Genomic DNA, 8,739 nt, shown 5'->3' with positions numbered 1-8,739 from the left:
CTGAGGAATCCAGGGTGGAGAAAGTGAACTTACGGTTGATTCATGGGGGAGCAATGACAAAAGAAGCTGCATTTTGGTGGTCGACGAGCTGATTCATGTGCATAGTGCTTTGGAATCCTTTGAGTTGAAAGGGACTGTGTAACTAGAATGCTGTTTCCATGTGGGGCTGGAATTGAGTTTCATATTGTCTAATACAGCTGGAAAATTAACACTGACCACTGACTTTAATGAGAGCTGCAAAGACTCAGTAACCAGGGCTGGTTCCAGGCACCAGCGCAGCAAGCGGGTGCTTGGGATGGCTAAGGGGAAGGGGCGGCACGTCTGGCTCTTCGGTGGCAATTCGGCGGCGGGTCCCTCTCAGAGGGAAGGACCTGCCGCAGAAGAAGGAAACAGAGGTGGAGCTGCTGCTGAAGTGTTGCTGATTGTGCCCCCGCCTCCCCTGCCCCCGGCTGCTTCGGATCACAAAACCCCTGGAGCTGGCCCTGTTAGTAACTCTCTCAATCAGGCTTGCTCTTAATGGGTTTTTTTTCCTCCCCCCCCATCCTTTCAACCAGTGTTTAACTTTCTGTCCTTCTGTGGCAATGAATCACACAGATTGCCTAAGTAAATATTTTTTGGTTCTGAGTGTACAGCCCTTTAGTTTTTAATTCTCTCTCCTTTTGTTCCTGCTATAGGACAGGTTAAAATGAAGGGGCTGAGTAGCTTTTACTATGTCCCTTACTATCATTTGAAGTCAGCCTGGTGCTCTGATATACAACACAATAAAAGCCGGGAGAGACGAGTATGGACTAGAACAGTGCTCATCCTGGCATGGGCTAGATGGTAGTGACGAGATAAGGGGTCTCTGAAATTTGATTTTAATGAGCCAAATTGCTACACTTTGCTATATGTATGCAGGAAAAGCCAGGGGAAGGAAGGGATTGTGGGGCATGGGTATAGTGATACTTCTGAGATACAAGGTGTGACCCATGAGTTCTAGCACATACCCCCTCCCTATGTTCCCATTGTTTGTGCAGCACACATTTGCGAGCTGGCCAAAACGTGCACTGCACGTTCACGGCATTAATCTGCAGCCACTGAAGAAACAAGAAGTGGATTAACAAGGGGGAGGCTTTTTGGCCCGTTGTTAGTAATATTGCCTGCTTGTTTGTATGCTTTCTTTAGCTCAGCTTTTGTTAGGCCATGTTAAAATACATGTAGCCCTAAGGTGGCAGCAGAGAGCACGTTATCTGGCAATTGTGCTGCTACGGGGAGATAGTGTAATCCACCCTGAGGTATAAAATATGCTTATATATTCCTTGCACATTCTCAATATGGAGGGAATTTGGAATCTTCCTGACTGTGATGAGGATACTTCTATGTGTTGCTATAACAGAGTGACTGACCCTAGTTTCTTTTTCTGTTTTCAAGGTAAAGATTTTGGCTATAATAAATTTACTTGTTCCTGTATAGAATAGTGTCTTACTATAAAGTGGTGGCATAATAAGTGGTAGGGGTTAGAGAGAGGGGGTAGGGTGTAGTGGCTAACTCACAAAGCAGGACATTTGGAGATCTGGATTCTGTCCCCAGCTCTGGTTGTGTGATATTGGGTAAATCACTTCAATTTTATGTGCCTCAGTTTCCCCATATGTGAAGTGGGGAGGATAACAACACCTATGTCTCAGGGGAGTTTTCAGAGAGCTTTTAGATCCCCAGAGGAAAGGTGCTATAGAAGTCTCATCATTATTTAACTTCCTGTGCTAGTACAAGAGAACCCCAGTGTACTGGATAAAATTCCCTCTCATACAAGCGCAAAAGGGTTTCCCGTCTCAGAGGCCTAAATGTACCAACCGTTATGTAACGTTTATGCTGTACAGACAACAAAGGAGGGCAGGTGATTGCAATAGCTGTGTTCCATTTCAAGAGTGGGTGTAGACACAAGAAAACACAATGGAACTGGACTGATGGTAGGACAGTAAGAATGGCTATTCTGCATCAGAGCAGTGGTCCATCTGCTCCAGTCTGCTCTCGGTGACAATGGCCAATGGATAAGGGTCAGTTTCAGATGCTTCAGGGAAAGGTATAAGACATCCTGTTATGGATCCCCGTGAGCCAGTGATTGGCTGGCTTATGCCTCAAATTGCTACAGTTTATATCCCTACTTAATTATTTGTAAAAAATGCTTGTCTGTATAATGTACGTAAATTGTTATGCTTATGCAGTTTTCTATTGTCTCTGTAAATGCTGCACTCATGTTGATCTGTATTACAAAACATAACAATTATGTGCCACTAATGTATTAATGTAGGGGATTAGGCACAAAGGGGCCTATGTAACGAGAGGTTTAAAAAAAAGTTTCTGTTGGTGTTAATTTCTAAAGAGCCATCAGTGTTTGTATTCCCTGTAACTGAACAATAGGACTTTGTTTTTGTTCTTGGTGTAAATTAAAAACATCTGTTCTCTTATATGAAATAGTTGTTTTTAAAAAATAAGCTGGTCTGATCTAACTAAATACCAATGCTGTGTCCATAATGAGTTACTATTAATATTTGGGAAAGGCAATCATCCAAAGCAAGTGTAATGTCAAATAACTGGCAGGAGCACAAATTTATTCCTAAAAGTGACAGGCAGAAACACAGAGGTTAGAATAACAAAATTCTTCGGGATGACTAATAGTGCTTATATATGCCCTCTATGCCCCATCACAGCCTTTGTGATTGGCTCAAGTGTTTTGCTGTTACTCTCCAAGATGTTAGTATCCTGGCATTCTCACTGCAGGAACAGCAGCTCTGTTCTTCCCTCTGTCCATCAGAGCCTGAATTCATGACCTGCAAGATATGTATAAGACCTATTTAATCTGTGGGCTTGTTCTTTTTTTTTTTCTCTTCTCCCCCCCCCCCCGATCTGGTATTTAGTTGGGTGGAGTTTTTTCAGGCAGGTGGCGGTGGGGAGGTGTCTCATAGTGCCAACAGGATGCTAGTTCGTTTGTCTTCATGCTTGTCTGTGAAGTCCTTGTGGAAAGGAGTTTGCAGTCTATGGACCAGGTTCTGTCCTCCTTCCCCATACTGAGTAGTACCTGACTTGAAAATAGACCCCAGTTGCTTTGATTAAGCTAATGAGAGTCCTGTGTCCAGTTTTGGGCCCCACGCTACAAGGAGGATGTGGAAAAATTGGAAAGAGTCCAGCAAAGGGCAACAAAATCATTAGGGGGCTGGAGCACATGACTTACGAGGAGAGGCTGAGGGAACTGGGATTGTTTAGTCTGCAGAAGAGAAGAATGAGGGGGGATTTGATAGCTGCTTTCAACTACCTGAAAGGGGGTTCCAAAGAGGATGGATCTAGACTGTTCTCAGTGGTACCTGATGACAGAACAAGGAGTAATGGTTTCAAGTTGCAGTGGGGGAGGTTTAGGTTGGATATTAGGAAAAACTTTTTCACTAGGAAGCTGGTGAAGCACTGGAATGGGTTACCTAGGGAGGTGGTGGAATCTCCTTCCTTAGAGGTTTTTAAGGTCAGGCTTGACAAAGCCCTGGCTGGGATGATTTAGTTGGGGATTGGTCCTGCTTTGAGCAGGGGGTTGGACTAGATGACCTCCTGAGGTCCCTTCCAACCCCGATATTCTATTTTCTATTTTAGAGTAACCTGCTACTTGTGAGCAAGAGTGGCAGCATCTGGTCCTAAAGGTCAATAATAATCTGAACGTATCTCGGTACTTCTATGATCCCTAGTATTTGAGCACCTCACAAACATTAATGAACATTATCTCTGTGAGATAGGGAGATACTATTAACCTCTTATTAAAGGCACAAAATGATATAGGCCCCTAGTCAAGAAAGCATCCCTATTCAGTGCAGCAGTTAAGCATGTAATTAAATACTATTGATTACAATGGGACTTAAGCATGTGAGTAAGAGCTTTCCTGATTGGGGCCCTGAATCATCTTGTGTAAGCTCTAACCCTGATCCAATTCCCAGTCCCATGCCTGAGAGAGAAGTGTGCTCTCACTATTATTTATTTGTATTCTAGAACATTTTGGGCCCTGTATGGACATAGAGAAATACATAGTCTTTACTCTGAAGAGCATTCAGGAGTACTGGTAGAAGACTGCTCTCTATTTCCTGTCCCCAGGTCCCTGACGTGGGTCTGGATTACAAAATGTTTAAACTCCTGACAAATTAATATTGTCAGTTAACAAAGTATAGAGAGAGCGAGCGAGCTAAGATGGAGGTCAGGGTAGACAGCCTGGACCCCCAGAGATCAATGAGGATTATTCTGGTTTTTATGGGGCATTTATCACTAGTTCTGAACTGTGAACCTCAATGACTTTCTGATCATGCGGCTGCTGCTTGTTCTCAGAATAGTTCCTTCTGCAGTGGCTTGTTTGGCTACTGAGGTGGATCGGCCACCTGGAGCCTGTGTTTTGCTGCTCTTGTTATTCTACAGTGTAAGTGTCCGGGTGGGCATGTGCTATTTTTGTCAATGCCTGAGCGCTATCATTGCCTTCTGGAAGTTATCAAGAAGCAGAGTGGAGAGAGATTGGTTGGTCCTCCATCTGTAAAATGGGGATAGTAGTACTTGCCTCAGAGGAGGGTCGTGGTGAATTATTAGCTGACATTTGTAAAATACTACTATAAAAGTGCTAAGATTCACTAGCACATAAGCATGATTTTCCAGTGACTGGAGCCTTAGCACCCCCCAGGTCCCATGGACCAGTTCATGTGCAAAGTTGGCCTGTGGAACTTTTTAAAATTGTTAAAACAACAGGAGTACTTGTGGCACCTTACAGACTAAGGTGCCACAAATACTCCTGTTCTTTTTGCGGATACAGACTAACACGGCTGCTACTCTGAAACCTTCGAAATTGTTGACAGCGTTGGCCCCAATGGAATAGAGTTGGGCCCTGCTTCTTTATAATGCCCTCTCTGTAGAAAATGGGTTAGTTAAGTTTGGGTGAACCCAAAGAATCCTCTTGCTGACCCTCCTCAGGCCAGCCCTGTGCATAGTGCTCTGATCAGTGTGGGGAGAGAGGCTGAGAAATGTTCACAGGCCCACGCAAGAATGCGAAGTTCAGTCGCATCCACATGGAGGCCCTGGATTTCTATACCTGCTCTGGGGCCTCTTGCCCCTGTCTCCTTCCTGGCAAGGCAGCCGCAATGTAGGTCTGCCTTGATAATTCAGCAAACTTGCACTGCCCCAACTGCAGTGGCTCCTTGTGGGGTTGACCGTGTCCAGCCAGCTCCAGTGCAGCTCAAGGCAGGCTGCAGAAGTCTTGCATGGCTGCAAGGTATCCAGCAGCAGAGAAGGCCACGCAGAGTTACCTCTTCTCAAGCAGCTTTCGTTTCTTTGGGCCACTGGAGGTGAGGCTGGGTGCATGACTTCTTTGTCCATGAACTTTTTCTGTTCCTGTGGTTCACTTATTCTCCGGGTGCACTTCTTTTTTTTTTTCCATTGGGTGTCTCTCTCCTCTTTTGAGAAAAGCCATTATCCGATGCTCCCTTGAAATAGGGGGCTTACTCCAATTGCTCTTCTGGCCCAAGCCACCCTGCACTTTAGGGATTCAGATGAGAACTTTGTGGCTTGACACCCTCTTTTATGCTGAGACTGAATTCCTGACTCCTCTCAGGTGCTGGTTAGCAAATGGGAGAGTGGAACTGGTTTTCGTTCAGGAGACGTTCATGCTGAAATCCGTAAACTGCATGGAAACTTTTCCCTTGGAGCCTCAGCTGTGAGGGCTGGTGTCCTTTTAATTTGAAAGAGATCCACTCCATCTCTTTTAAAGGCTTTGCTCCAGCATGCCACGTGCTCCATCCCCATATGGAGTCCTAACTCCTATGCCGCTCCCAGTGATGCCTCTTGCAAAGTGTTCCTCTTGGGTTCTCTATAGCCTCAGAAAATTTAAATCAGGCCTGCCCGAGGAAGTTCTTTCACCTGCAGAAGGGATAGCTCAGTGGTTTAAGCATTGGTCTGCTCAACCCAGGGTTGTGAGTTCAATCCTTGAGGGGGCCACTTAGGGATCTGGGGCAAAAATTGGTCCTGCTAGTGAAGGCAGGGGCTGGACTCAATGACCTTTCAAGGTCCCTTCTAGTTCTAGGAGATTGGTATATCTCCAATTATATAAATGATGGGGATTGACAACCCTTCCCCGGGAGATCTTCTGAGAGGCCGCAGGGGTTATTTTGGAGGCCTCACAAGATTCATCCAGGCAGTGAAAGATTAAACACAGATTCCACTGGTTGGTTCATCTGAGTCCTGCCTGGAAGGGAACCCAGGTCTCCATGAAACTGAGTGAGGCCCAATGGGTGGATTAAGCGATGGGTATTTGTATGGAAGTGGTACCTTGCCCTGGCGGCCCTCTGCTGCCCCTTGTAGCACATTCAAAAGTCAGCACTATGTTGTCTATTTCTGAGGCATGCTGCGAGGCACCCCATAATTCATCGCAGGGTGGCATGTTAAATTCCAGCTTGTGAAGCAGCAAACCACAAGAGGGCAGTCTGTGTGACAGGCCAAGCATGGAAGCAGCTGGGTCCACCAGACAGTTGCAACATTAAATCATGCTTCCAACCTGCAATATGAAGGGAGAATGACTAACCCTGATTCTCCAGGCCCTAAGCGGTGATGGGGCTGCATAGACACCACATGCTCCACTGCTACTCATGCTGATTGCAGAGATCTCTCATCTCCTTTCCTTGGTAGCCCTTGCCTCTCCACTCCATTGCTGATTTCTGCACCTCTAAAATCCCTCTCCACTGTAACTGATTGGAACCATCTTTCATGGTGTCTCCACACCTGCTTTCCATCTTGCAGTGGAACCACACTGATTCATTGTGTTGCATTCAGGATCTTACTAGAGCTGGCAAATTTGGCACATAAAATGGAAGCTTCTGAAAGCTAATAGTAGCACATTTCAACTTAGACTGTACATGTCACTGTGAGTCATTTACAGTGGTGGAATCCCTATCATGGTTTGCAAGTAGGCTGCATGGGAATTGAAATGACACTATACCATCTGTAACAAACAGTGTTATTTTAATTTCAGTGCATACACTACATAAAATAGGGTTGGAATGAACTCTCTTCTACCACCTAGTGATGAACTGGGGGAAGAGACCTCAGGAGCAGACTCTATTTGCATAATCACACTTACTTTGTCTAGGTGACTTGCAGACATACCTGCTTTGCCAAAGTGATCAGTTTTGGGTTGAAATTCACTTAAGCCTTGGATGCAGGATTAATGCAACATTGTTATCCATATTGTATGACTAAAAGGCAGCAGAACTGTATTTAATTAGGTGTGTGTGTGTGTGGGGGGGTCACCCTAACTTAACCTCATGTGTTGAGCAGGGGGTTGCAATAGGGTGTGGTGCAGCAGGAGGTGGGTGTGGACTCTGTTTAAAGGGCCTTTTTGACCCTTCCCCTCTAGTGTTTAAAGAGAGCTGATCAGACTCAATGGAGAGTCCTTGTTCATTTCCAGTGTGTACAATGCAGCTGAGACCACTGATAAGTTGGCTTAGACCAGAACCATGCTCTGGGGAAAAGCAGTCTAGAGGATACAGATGCAGTGAGGTTCCCTGCTGCTTACTGCAATCATTAAAAAGTGGGTTAAGAGGTGAAACCTCTGAACATGGTGTTGCAGCTAAAGGCAGGGGTAAGTAGTTGCAGAGATGCTGGGGGCAGTGGCAGAGGCAGAAAGCAGAGGTGATACCAGCAGAAGCAGGGGCATCTCTTGACACTCCCCACCTCCCAGGGGCAGGATGTGAACCCACCTGAATGCACCCCTGGTTTCTGGACTTGGCTGACCTCAGATAACTGGTGGTGAATAGGGTGCAGCAGATGGAAAAGGGCAGTGGTGGGTTAAAGGGACATTCGTCTGTCAGACTTTCACCGTGGAAGCTCTATTGCCTAAGGTGCTGTGGAGTGGGTGTTTACTTTCTATTCGCATGCTTTTGAATCATTGTTGAGGTGTTTCCCCAAATTAATGCTGCATTCCCTCTCCCTTTTAACAAGTTTTCTTTTATTATACACAGACTCGGTGCTACGAGTGGGGAAAGTATTGCCTCTTAGTGTACATGTAGGGTACATCTTAGGGGGAAAACAATAACAGAAAATGTGGAAATGGCAGAGGTGCTTAATGACTTCTTTGTTTTAGTTGGTGGTGATTGGATGTCTAACATAGTCAATGCCAGTGAAAATGAGGTAAGATCAGAGACTAAAATAGGGAAAGAACAAGTTAAAATTACTTAGACAAGTTAGATGTCTTCAAGTCCCCAGGACCTGATGAAATGCATCCTAGAATACTCAAGGAGCTGATTGAGGAGATATCTGAGCCATTAGCGATTCTCTTTGAAAAGTCATGGAAGGCTTGAGTGTCTATGTTGTATTTTAACCCTAGGTTAAGACTTTTCTAACCTATGCTTGAACCTAGAGCTGTGGTGTCCATATTACAGTGTGCAGACCTGAGTCAAAGTAGCCATGTCCCAGAGTTCCCAGCACTCACTCTCTGAAATGCGGCCATTTTCACCCTAGGACCATGGTGTGTTGTGGGAAAACTTTACTGCACAGGCTGCGCATTACCAGGAAGCAGCTCACTTTGCAAAAGGTTTGACTGGTTCACTCTCCGTTGCAAACCCAGGAGGCTCTCTGATAGTGTGCTTGCAGATTAGTGGTCAGAAGAGAATGGGTTAATGCTGATCTGAGCTGCTGCCTTTCATAAAGGGCGGGGGGGCTTCTGTTTTTGGTAGAGCGGATTGCAGATTGTTGGGA

The sequence above is a fragment of the Mauremys reevesii genome, linkage group 3 (genome assembly GCF_016161935.1).
Source record: "Mauremys reevesii isolate NIE-2019 linkage group 3, ASM1616193v1, whole genome shotgun sequence".
Classification (NCBI taxonomy): domain Eukaryota; kingdom Metazoa; phylum Chordata; order Testudines; family Geoemydidae; genus Mauremys; species Mauremys reevesii.
Note: the sequence above shows the minus strand (reverse complement) of the source record.